Consider the following 12828-nt stretch of genomic DNA (forward strand, 5'->3'; position numbering starts at 1 on the left):
TTCCCAGGCCACAGCAGAGAGCTGGATCGGAAGTGGAGCAGCCAGGACTCAAACTGGCGCCCATATGGGATGCCGGCACTGCAAGCGGCAGCTTTACCCGCTATGCCACAGTGCCGGCCCCTGTGATTACTTTTATTTTTTTTAAGATTTATTTATTTATTTGAAAGACAGAGTTAATGAGAGACAAGGGTAGAGTGAAAGAGAGAGAGAGGTCTTCTAACCACTGGTTCACTCCCCAAATGGCTACAACAGCTGGAGCTGGGCTGATCTGAAGCCAGGAGCCAGGAGCTTCTTCTGGGTTTCCCACATGGGTGCAGGGGCCCAATTGGGCCATCTTCCACTGCTTTCCCAGGCCATAGCAGAGAGCTGGATTGGAAGTGGAGCAGCCGGGACTCGAACCGGTGCCCATATGGGATGCCGGCACGCAGATGGCAGCTTTACCTGCTGCACCATTATGATCACTTTTAGATCTGGGATTTCTTCATCATATTTGCCAGAACTGTAGCTGAACCATCAGGTATGTAAATATTGTGAAGCGTTCGCTCAGGGGAGGCAGGAGCTGTGCCCGCGGACCTGGCCACCGTGTTAAGTGCAGGGTACATGCAGGTGCCTCCCAGATAGCTCCACTCTCAGTGTGCTCTGGTCGGCCTCACCTGCAGAGACCCACACTGCAGCCAAACTAGAAGGCCAGGCACCCTCTGACCTGTGTGCACCCCTCACCTGAGACGAGGCCCTCTCCTCCCCCGCAGGCTCCGGGAGAAGCGAAGAGGCGCTGCCCAGCGTAGTAGCTTCCGTCTGTATTGTCATGCGAGTCCAGCTTTTCCCGGCCTCACTCCTGAGGCAGGTAGGGGAGGAAGGGGCATATCTTTGCATAACTAAAAGGCCCATTAATGCAATTTTTTGTTTTTCCTTTTCAGACAAAGGAACACCCTCCTTCCCAAAGATAAACCGGAAAAGAACTGGTTCTCCTTTAAAAACAGTTTGTCGGAATCCATCCCCAGCCCCCTGCCTGGCTGCAGTGCCCCGGGAAAGATGAGACTCCTGCCTTGGAGCGCCCTCCTCCAGGGAGGGGCCTCACCAGACCCCTGGGTTCCCAGAGAAGCCCTGCTCTACATCTTTGGTCCCTTAGTAAAGAGATTTGTGGGGGACAGAGTGAGCGCCAGCAGCCGCCCGACCCTGCCCCACGGCTGGCGCTCAGACCGGGGCCTTTCCCAGGTTTATCCGAGCCCTGCTAGCTCAGGGCATGTGAGCAGCCGCCTTGTCTCCCAGGATGCCCACCCCTCAGCTCCCAGGCCCCAGCTCACGCCCCCAGAATGTGCCCCTTGCCCCCCACTGCTCTGCCCCCTTCCCACACTCACAGCCTCCCACACTGGTCCTGTGTACAGTCTGATACGCTCCCCCCACGCTCAGCCACAAGAATTCGCTGAAAGCTCCCCCCACCCCCACTCTGAATCCCAGGGAGAGAGCAGTGAATCAGTGAATCGGCCCGACTGCCACCCTTCCTGGAGCTGCTGGCCCTGGCGTGGGGGCGGTGAGAGGCGGCCCGGCCTCTTCTCCCTCACACTCCCACTTTCTTGCTAACACTCTCACCAGCCAGGCTTGCAGCTTCTCTTCTCTCTCTCTCTCTCTCTCTCTCTCTCTCTCTCTCTCTCACACACACACACACACACACACACACACTCTCTTGCTTAGCAAAGGCAAGACCCTACCATCCTAAGATCCTGCCTTTAGCCTGTCTCTGCCTCAGTTTGTCCTTCCAGAAAATGGGTGCACTCTTGCGTCTCACTTCAGGGATTCTGGGAAAATGCAAAAGTTAGTAGATGGTGAGTTTCGCCAGAACAGGAAGTTGGTAACACGTATAGCATTGGCTGGGTTCCCACTGGGTGCCAGGTGCTGTGCTTGGTGTTGTCTGTCCTTTGACATTTTCCCCAGGACAAATGGTTTATGAAGACTTAGCCCACGGGGCCCAGGGTCCTGGCTGCTCCACTTCCGATCCAGCTCTCTGCTAATGGCCTGGAAGAGCAGTAGAAGATGGTCCCAAAAGCTTGGGCCCCTGCACCCATGTGGGAGACTCGGGAAAAGCTCCTGGCTCCTGGCTTCAGATCAGCCCAGCTCTGGCCATTGCAGTCATTTGGGGAGTGAACCAGCAGATGGAAGACCTCTCTCTCTCTCTCTCTCTCTCTCTGCCTCTGACTTTCAAATAAATAAATAAATAAATAAACCTTAAAAAAAAAAAGCATAGCCCCATCTTGTAGGCAAGGAAATAGAAGCTTGGGCAGATGGAATGACTTCTTTGAGGTCACCTAGGAAGGGCGTCACAGAACTGAGGCTGCAACCCTAGTTTTGGGGGCCAAGAGGGATTGAGAGCTAGGGTGACTCCATGGCTCGGCCAGCAGCCACTTCGGCCCCGTCCCCAGCTGTGGCTCCTGGGGAAAGTGGAGACTCACCCCACATGGAGTGTGCACTGGACAGCTGCCAGGTCTGGGCTCCCTTCCGCCAGTGCTGATGGGGCGCCCAAGGAGCCCCAGGCCCGGCCCAGCGTTTGCAGCCCCTGAGCCTCTGGAGTGCCGGGCTGGGCCCGGAGGGTCTCCTGAGGCCAGCCTCCACCCCCCCACACCTGCCCAGGAGCAGAGTGGGGGTGGGGCAGACGTTGCCTGGTGCCAACGATGTTGCTGTTGGCTGGCAGCCGGCCGTGGGAACACTGGGGCTGTTGTGTGGAAAGCTGGGCCGTGGAGCCAGCCGGGCCTCTGCCCAGGCCCCGCTCCAGCCCTGCTCTGGCTTGAACACTGGCCTGAGCGCTGGCCCGAGCGCTGGCCCTCGCCTCTGACCCAGTCCTGTTCTTTCTTGTCTTCCTCCTTTCATATCTTTCTTTCAAAACATTTTTTTTTTTTTAAATCTGGGGGAAATTTCAAATGCACTCACGCGTCGCGTAAGCATGTTGTTGGTCAGCAGTGGGTTACGGGGACAACGGTGCTTCCACGAGGCCGTGCTGGGGCTGAGAAGGTCCTGTTGCCTGGGGGTTTCATCCTGCCTCTCTCATGTTCGCTGGCTATGGTGCTACAGCACACACACACACACACACACAACCGCCGTATTCAGGGCAGAGACACGCTGTGTAGGTTTGTAACCTGGGAGCAGCAGGCTGGACTCACAGCTTAGGTGTGCACGTGATGGTGTTTGCACAACAGAACATTTCTCAGAATGCATCCCGTCAGTAAGCGACACGGGGTGCTACAGAAACCATGCACGGAGTGACACCGGTCACCCACCACTCAGAATTGACCATTGCTACCCCCTCACCACTTTTTGCAAACTTCCCTCTCTCCTTTTTTTTTTTTTTTTTTTTTTTTTTAATTTACTTGAAGGGCAGAGTGACACACAGAGAGAGGGAGAGACAGAGAAAGAGATTTTCCATCCAATGGTTTACTCCCTTAACAGCCACAATGACCAGGGCTGGGCCAGGCTGGAGCCAGGAGCCAGGGATTTCTTCATCCGGGTCTCCCACATGGGTGCAGGGGCCATCTGCTGCTGCTTTCCCAGGTGCATTAGCAGGGAGCTGGTTTGGAAGTGGAGCTGCTGGGATTCGAACCAGCACCCTTATGGGATGCTGGTGTTATAGGCAGTGGCTTAACCTAGTACACCACAGCACCAGTCCTACAAAGACTTTTCTACCCACACAGGCTCCAGGGAGGTATGGCTTGGCTGCTTAAAACAGAGATGACAGGCCGGCGCTGTGGCTCACTAGGCTAATCCTCCACCTTGCAGCGCCGGCACACCGGGTTCTAGTCCCGGTCGGGGCACCGGATTCTGTCCTGGTTGCCCCTCTTCCAGGCCAGCTCTCTGCTGTGGCCCGGGAGTGCAGTGGAGGATGGCCCAAGTCCTTGGGCCCTGCACCCCATGGGAGACCAGGATAAGCACCTGGCTCTTGCCATTGGATCAGTGCTGTGCACCAGCCACGGCGGCCATTGGAGGGTGAACCAACAGCAAAGGAAGACCTTTCTCTCTGTCTCTCTCTCTCTCTCTCACTGTCCACTCTGCCTGTCAAAACAAAAAAACAAAACAAGCAAACAAAAAAAAACGGAGATGACATTGACAGCGACTGAGTAATTAAGGGTTGGTGTTAGAGTCTGGGGCATCTGGGTTTGAATCCTGAGGAAGTCCTGGAGCGTCAAGCCTCAGTCTCACTCTCTGTGAAATGGGAGCACTGCTTCTAGTGTGAGGTCTCCGTGTGGCAAGGATGTGTGTAATAGCCAATGCGCATGCCTGGCGCACAGCCCAGGCCCAGGGAAGAGCAGCCGATAGGAATATTGACAAGGGATGGGCCCAGGACCCACCCAATATCCTGGGGGATGGGCAGGAGGGAGGGACTGTGAGGGAAGCCCTCCCTCAGCTCTCTTATCACCCCATGCCCCACCCAGCTTCAGTTCCCGGCACATCTGTATCTAATTCATACTCTGGAGACAGCGAGGCGTGGGGTGCAGGCTGCTCAGGGCGTGTTTGGGAAGGCAGGGAGCCCGGAGCTGAGGCTGGCCGCCCGGGAGGGCTCTGGGGGGTCCTCAAACCCAGACGCATGGGGAGGGGATCTGAGGCCAGCAGATCCCGGCGCCGTGGTGCAGGCTCTGGTTGGCTAGGAGAGGGACCTCTTGGGGCTGTCAAGGCTTGTCAAGGCTCAGCGCTCCCTGGAGCCGAGAACCGCAGGGAAGCGGAAAGCAAGCCGCGGAGGACACGAGCCTTCCCTGACATCCGCCCAGACCACCAGGATTTTGTTGGAGCTCAGACAGCAGAGACTGTACGTGGCCGAGGCTTAAACCAGTTTATTGATCTCACCTTAAAGCCCCAAGTCTGGAGGCAGGGAAAGGGGGACCTGAAGTTAGGGTTTTGAGGTCTTTCTACTTTTCTAGATTTTTCTGTCATGGTTGCAAGGTGGTGGCTTCAGCTCCACCATTGCACCTGTGCTCAGGCGGGAGGAAGAAAGGAAGAAGCCGCGGAGCTGAGTTTGTACCCACAGCTCTGATTCCACCTGCTTGGCCAGACTGAGACACACAGCTGCCCCTGGCTACGAAGGAGGGGGGCGCACATCCTTCTGCTGGGCGCATTGCCTGGGTCTCTAACAAACTAGGAGCTGAGAGTCTGTATCCTGATCTCATCTGCCTCAAAATGGCTTCGTTTGGGGGCTGGTGTTGTGGCCTACAGGGTCAAGCCACTGCCTGTGACACCAGCATCCCAAATGGGAGCCAGTTGAAGCTCCTGGCTGCTGGCTACGGCCTGGCCATTACAGCTATTTGTGGAGTGGTCCAACAGATGGAAGGCTTCTCTCTCTTTTTCTCTACCTCTCTCTCTAACTCTGACTTTCAAATAAATCAATCCATATATATATATATTTTAAATAACTTCTGGGGGCCAGTGCTGTGGAGTAATGGGCTAAGCCTCCTTCTGTGACAGTAGTGTCCCATATGGGCGCCAGTTCGAGTCCTGGCTGCTGCTCTTCTGATCCAGCTCTCTGCTATGGCCTGGGAAAGCAGTAGAAAATGATCCAAGTCCTTGGGCCCCTGCACCCACGTGGGAGACCTGGAAGAAGCTCCTGGCTCCTGGTTTTGGATTGGTGCAGCCCTGGCCGTTGTGATCATTTGGGGAGTGAACCAGTGGATGGAAGACCTACCCCCCCCCCGCCTCTGCCTTTCAAATAAATAAATAAATAAATAATTTTTAAAATAAAATGATTTATTTTTTAATTTTTATTTTTTTAAAGATTTAAAAAATATTTGAAAAGCAGAGTGACAGAGAAATGCAGAGACAGAGAGAGAGATCTTCCATCCTCTGCTTTGCTCCCCAAACGATCACCACATCTGGGGCTGGGCCAGGCTAAAGCCAGGAGCCAGGAACTCCATTCACATCTCCCACATGGGTGCAGGGGCCCAAGAACTTAGGCCGTCTTCCACTGTTTCCCAGGTGCATTAGCAGGGAGCTGGATCATAAGTGGAGCAACTGGGACTCAAACTGGCACTAGCATGTGGGATACTGGCGTTGCAAACAGCGGCTTTACCTGCTGTGCCACAACACCAGCCCTGACTTTTATTTTTGCTTATTTGAGAGGCAGAGAGACAAAGAGAGAGACAGGGATAGTGCTCCCACCTCCTGGCTCACTCCCCAAATGCGTACAGCAGCCCCTAGCTGGGGTCGAAGCTGGGAGCCAGGAGCTCAGTTCAGGTCTCCCACCAGGGTGGCAGAGACAGAAAACCTCCAGCCATCACCTGCTGCTTCCCAGGGCGCTCATTAGCGGCAGCTGGGATCAGGGGCAGAGCTGGGGCTCAAACCCAGGGACCCTGCCATGCGATGCAGAGCCTTCCAGAGCCTTCCTGGGGGCGGTGCTTGGCACTGAGGCGAAGCTGCCGCTTGGGATACCCGCACTCCACATCCCAGTTCCTGGGTCGAGTCCAAGCAGCACTGCTGTCCATCCCAGCCTCCTGTTGGTGTGTGCCCTGGGAGGCAGCAGATGCTGGCTCCGGTAGGTGGACCAATGCCACACACATGGGAGACCTAGGTTGAGTTTTGGGCTCCTACCTTGGAGCTCAAAACTACTTTGGCTCTGCTCTGGCTATTGTGGGTTTTGGGGGAGTAAACCAACAGATAGAGAATCTCTACCTCTTTGTGTCTTAAAAAAATTTTTTGGGGGTTTGTTTGTTTTAACTTATTTTTGAAAATTTTATTTGAAAGGCAAAGTTACAGAGATTGGAGACAGAGGCGGGGGAGAGAGAGAGAGAGAGAGAGAGAGAGAGAGGTCTTCCATCCACTGGTTCACTCCCCAGATGGCTGCAGCAGCTGGAGCTGGGCCAATCCGAAGCCAGGAGCTTCCTCCGGGTCTCCCATGTGGGTGCAGGGGCCCAAGGATTTGGGCCATTTTCTACTGCTTTCCCAGGCCACAGCAGAGAGTTGGATCAGAAGTGGAGCAGCCGGGACTCGAACTGCACCTGAATGGGGTGCCGGCACTGAGGTGGCAGCTTTACCCGCTACGCCACAGTGCCAGCCCCCTTCTTTCTGTCTTTTAAATAAATAAGATACATAAAAATAAAATAGAATGAAGACCCTTCCTGACTCCCGTGCACTGGACATCTAAATCCTCTGTCTCTGCTAACAACCCCTCAGGCTTTCTTTGGGGTCCTGGTGCTGTGCTCCTTCCCCACTGCCTGGGTCTGGATAGGCGCCTGCCACCCAGACTCTGCTAGCATGGGGGCTCCGTCTCCCACCATTGTCTATGTTCACTGAAATATCACGCTGTGCCTCATAAATATGTATAATTATTCAGAGTTAATTGAAAACATTTTTAAATGATAAGGAGCTGGAAATGCCAACTAACCTCATTTGGGCATTACACATTTTTTTTTAAAGACAGTGAAGTTTCTGTTTTTGTCTTTTATAGATGTGTTTATTTATTTGCAAGTCAGAGTTACACAGAGAGAGGGAGAGAGAGAGAGAGAGAGAGAGAGGGAGAGGTCTTCCATCTGCTGGTTCACTGCCCAAATAGCCACACTTTCATCTGCTGGTTCATTCCCCAGATAGCTACAGCAGCCAGGGCTGGGCCAGGCTGAAGCCAGGAACCAGGAGCGTCTTCCGGGTCTCCCACATGGGAGCAGGGGCCCAAGCACTTGGGCCATCTTCTGCTGCATTTCCAGGAACATTAGCAGAGAGCTTGATCAGAAGTGGAGCAACTGGGACTTGAACTGGTACCCAAATGGGATTGCAGGCAGTGGCTTTACCCACTATGCCACAGCATCAGCCCTGGTCATTACACATTGCGTACTTGTATCAAATAATCACACTGCACTTCATAAACATGTCCAGTTAAGATAATAATTTGGGGGATGGATGTTGTGTGCAGCAGGTTAAGATGCTCCTTGGGGTGCGCACGTCACATGTCGGAGTGCCCCTTCCTGTGCCAGCTTTTCTGCTTCCAATCTAGTTTCCTGCTAATATGCCTGAGAAGGCAGAGGAAGATGGCCCTAGTACTTGGGTTCCTGAGAATAGAGACCAGGATAGAGCTCCCGGCTCCTAGCTTCAGCTTGGTCCATCTCTAGCTGTTGCAGCCATTTGGGGAGTGAACCAGCAGGTGGAAGATCTCTCTATATATATAGCTCTGCCTTTCAAGTAAACACATCTTTAAAACATAAAATAAAAAAATGGAAAATATTTTAAAAAAAAAGAATATTCCATCTCCTAGGGCATTGGGATTGGGTTAGAGACAGAGCTGATTGGGACCCATGTAGATCTTGTAAAAATTTTTTTAAAGATTTATTTTATTTATTCAAATGACAGAATGACAGAGGGAGGGAGAGACACACAGAGAGAAAGATAAAGAGATCTTTCATCTGCTGGTTTACTTCTTGCAGGGCTGCAATGGCTGGACCGGGCCAGACCAAAGCCAGGAGCTGGGAGCTTCTTCTGGGTCTGCCACGTGGGTGCAGGGTGCTTTCTCAGGTGCATTGGCAGGGAGCTAGATCAGAAGTGGAGCAGCCGGGACTCGAACCAGTGCCCATATGGATCCGGCGTTGCAAGCAGCCATTTAACTCACCAGGACACCTATAAATTAATTCCAATGCCTAATGCAATGTAATGATATGAACATAGTTGTTGCACTCTATTGTTTAGGGAATAATGACAAGGAAAAAAAGCCTTCAGTATGGACTGATTTAAAAAAAACAAAACATATATTTGGGGCCGGAGCTGTGGCGCAGTAGGTTAATCCTCCACTTGCTGCACCGGCATCCCATAGCGATGCAAGTTCTAGTCCTGGCTACTCCTCTTCTGATTCAGCTCTCTGTTGTGACCTGGGAAAGCAGTGGAAAATGGCCCAAGTCCTTGGGCCCTTGTACCCGTGTAGGAGACTGGGAAGAAACTCCTGGCTTCAGATTGGCCCAGCTCTGGCCATTGTGGCCATTTGGGGAGTGGACCAGTGGGTGGAAGACCTTTCTCTCTATTTCTCCCTCTGTCTGTAACTCTACCTATCAAATAAATAAAATCTTAATATATAAATTTATTTATTTTAAAGGCAGAATGACAGAGGGAAAGACGCACACACACACACACACTCACACACACGGATCTGCCATCCACTTCACTCCCCAAATTGCTACGACAGCCAGGGCTGGGCCAGGCCAAAGCTAGGAGCCCTGAACCCCATCCTGGTCTCCCACAGGGTTGTGCAAGGGCCCAAGCACTTGGGCCATCCTCCGCTGCTTTCCCTGGACCTGATTTTTCCCCCGATATTTTTGTTCTGCAGCTGGTTGAATGTGCAGGTGCGGGACCCTGGGGTACTGAGGGCCGGTTGCACTTGGCACTTACAAGTCAGCAGGTGCATCCTGTAATCACCCCTACTTGTTCAAAACCTTCCTGTGAACTGCCTGCCCAGGTAGAAAGAGGGCTTTACGTAGGGCCATTGTGGAGGCGCAGCAGAGAGACTGGGCTCCACTCTGCCTGCAGCACGCGGTGTTGGGGGGTGGGGGGTAGGGACGGGGTTGATAGCCAGGGGGCTGGCTGGGGGCTCGGGAGGGGACTGCTAAGAAGGCGTCCTGGCGTCCTGGCGGAGGGCATTCTGGCTAAACCAATCTGACCGCATTCTTGCTGAGGACAGGCCAGGACTCTGACCTCACCTGGGCGGCAGTGGGGATGAAGCACCTGCTCAGCCAGCCAGCGCTGGTGATGGAATGCTGAGGCCGGAGCTGGCTGGTGAACTGGACCAAGCAGGGCTCTTAGCAGAAAATGGCTTTTGTAGGGAACTGGGTTTTATAGGAAGAAGGTCCAGAGGCCTCGGTAAAGTTTGGCCAAGCCAAGGAGCTTTGTCCATCTCTCTCCTCCCACGGGGCTCCACGGCTGGGGCTTCCCCTTGGAGTGGCCATGTGTTTTGTGACTTATTCTCAGCGGTCACCCTGGGTCTGCTTTGTTCTCTGTGAGTAGGTACAGCCCCGCGGAGGAGGTGGACACTCTGCCCGATGTCCTGAAAGGGGCATGTGGTCACAGCTCAGAGCCACCACAAGACTGATGCCCGGGGAGGGGCGTGGTGGTCATTGGGACCCTCGCTAAGGTTTCAGGAACACTGCCCGAGGCCCAGCTCGCCTCTGCTGGGAGAGGCTGGAGAGCCATGGAGAACCACGCTCCCATCCCCAGCTTCTCCTCCAGCTGAGGTCTCGGCTCTGCCCATGCGTGCACCCTGCACCTTGGACAGCCGGGGAGGACCCAGCCTGGGGCAGGGGAAGCCCAGGAGGAAAGCACCTGGGAGTGCATGTGTGTGTGTGTGTAGGACGCTTGTATGTGTGTATAGGATGCTTGTATGTGTGTGTGGGATGTTTGTGTGTGTGTGTAGGATGACTCTGTGTGTGTGTGCGTGTGTGTGTGTGGTGTGCCCAGGCCAGTGGCCCTGGAAGCAGATGGGCGAGTTAGCGGCACCGGCAGCCTGTGAGGATGATGGTGCCCTTCCTGTGCTGTCCTGCATGGTGTTGGGGGCGGGACCCCGGCCGTGTAGCCTGAGCCTAGTTCTTTTTCTCTTTCACTTTTTTTTAAAGATTTATTTCTTTGGGGCTGGTGCTGTGGCACAGTAGGCTAAACCTCCCCTTGTAGCACTGGCATCCCATGTGGGCGCTGGTTTGAGTCCCAGCTGCTCTTCTTCTGATCCAGCTCTGTTATGGCCTGGGAAAGCAGTAGAAGATGGCCAAGTCCTTGGGCCCCTGCACCTGCATGGGAGACCTGGAAGAAGCTCCTGGCTCCTGGCTTCGGATTGGCCCAGCTCTGGCCGTTGTGATCATCTGGGGAGTGAACCGTGGATGGAAGACCTCTCTGTCTCTTCCTCTATGTCTGTAACTCTGCCTCTCAAATAAACAAATAAAATCTTAAAGGAAGACTTTTTATTTGAAAGGTAGGAGAGAGAAACAGAGACAGAGAGACAGAGCCAGAGAGAAAGAGAGACATGGAGAGAGAGAGAATTGTTCATCTTCTGGTTCATTCCCCAAATGGCCACAACAGCCAAGTCTGGGCCTGGGCTTAGGCCAGGAGCCAGGAGATAGGAACTCTCTGGGTCTTGCACATGGATGGCAGGAGTCCAAGCACTTGGACCATTCTCCACTGCCTTCCCAGGCACATTAGCAGGAAGCTGGATTGGAAGTGGAGGAGCCGGGACTTCAACCAGCACTCAGATATGGGATGCAAGCATCCCACACGGTGATCCAACCCACTGTACCCCAGCATCTGCCCTGAGCCTAGGTCTTGAGCACTCCTGGGGAGCTCCTTAAGATCATAGAAGCTGCTTTGTTTCTTGTGTCTCCTCCAGAAGTCTTGCTACTCTCGCGGGGCCTGACTCCTGCCAGTCCTCTGGTGGCTGCCTGGTGGCATAGTCTCTTCCTGTGAGGTGAGAAGCACCTTCCTCCCTTGGGGCCTTGGCACATGCTGCTCCTTGCCTGGATTTCCTCTGCCTCCCCATCCTCCCTCCCACCCACAGGCTAATTCCTCAACTTCAATGTCCACTCCTCAGGGGACGGCCGGCCCTGCCCCTGGCCTGGGCTCAGGCCTCCTATTACTCTCTGGCTACCTTTGGGTTTTCCTTTGTGGCGTTTGTTACCATTGCAGCATTGTTTGTGTGATGCGTCCCCTAGGAGAGACTGTGTCTCCTTCCAGGGCCCTGGCATACAGCAGGGGCTGAGGAAAAGTGAATTCCCTGTTGCACAGCTCCTAAGGCCCCTACCAGTCCTGTCCTAAGAGCCCTCTGGCCCACCCCTGCCCACCCCTGCCCACCCCTGCTCACCCCTGCTCAGCCCTGGCCAAACTTCCCGACCCTCAGGGCACTAGCTCTTCAGCTCTAAGCAGCAGAGATGCCAACTCAGACATTTTTTAAAAAAGATTTTATTTATTTATTTGAGAGGCAGAGTTAGAGAGAGAGGGAGAGACTGAGAGAAAGGCCTTCCTTCCACTGGTTCCCTCCCCAAATGGCCGCAGCTGATCCACAGCCAAGAGCCAGGAGCCAGGAGCCAGGAGCTAAGCATGAGCTTCTTCCAGGTCTCCCATGCAGGTACCAGGGGCCCAAGGACTTGGCCATCTTCTACTGCTATCCCAGGCCACAGCAGAGAGCTGGACTGGAAGAGGAGCAGCCGGAATTAGAACCGGCAGCCATATGGGATGCCAGCACTGCAGGTGGAGGATTAACCTACTGTGCCATAGTGCCAGCCCTAACTCAGACATTTGAAAGTCCAGGTAAAATCAGGTTTCGGGAACAGCTGGTTCCTAACGACCCAACAGTGTGGCGCTTAGACTCATCCTCTCTTCAGCTGTCTTCCCCAGGGCTCCATTCTCATTCTGGGGCAGGTACTCCCCAAGAGGTGACAGAGGAGGCCTCTAACAGCTCCAGGCTCCTTCTTGATTGCTTTAGGAAAAGCCAGGAGGGTGGAGGTCATCCTGCCCCTGACCAGAAGTTGAGGGTGCGGCTGCCCCAGGGCGATCTCATCACAGGCGGGAAGGTAAACAGGTCCCAGGTGGACATGCCGGAGGTTACTGCACCTGACAGCTCTGGGACGCGGGGATGTAAAACCTTTCAGGATTCCTCGCAAGGCTATGCGCCCTGGCTTCTCTTTCATGTGCCAGCAGGGGACGGGCAAGGGCTTTTTTCATTTAAGGTTTTTAAATTTATTTGGAAGGCAGAGTGACACACACGCGCGTGCACACACACAGACACACGGGGCGGGGGGATCTCATCTGCTGGTTCACTCTCCAAGTGGCTGTAGTGGCTGGGGTTGGGCCAAGAGGAAGGCAGGAACCTGGGACTCCATTTGGGTCTCCTACATGGGTGGCAGG

This window comes from Lepus europaeus, chromosome 4 (genome assembly GCF_033115175.1).
Source record: "Lepus europaeus isolate LE1 chromosome 4, mLepTim1.pri, whole genome shotgun sequence".
NCBI classification, from domain to species: Eukaryota; Metazoa; Chordata; class Mammalia; order Lagomorpha; family Leporidae; genus Lepus; species Lepus europaeus.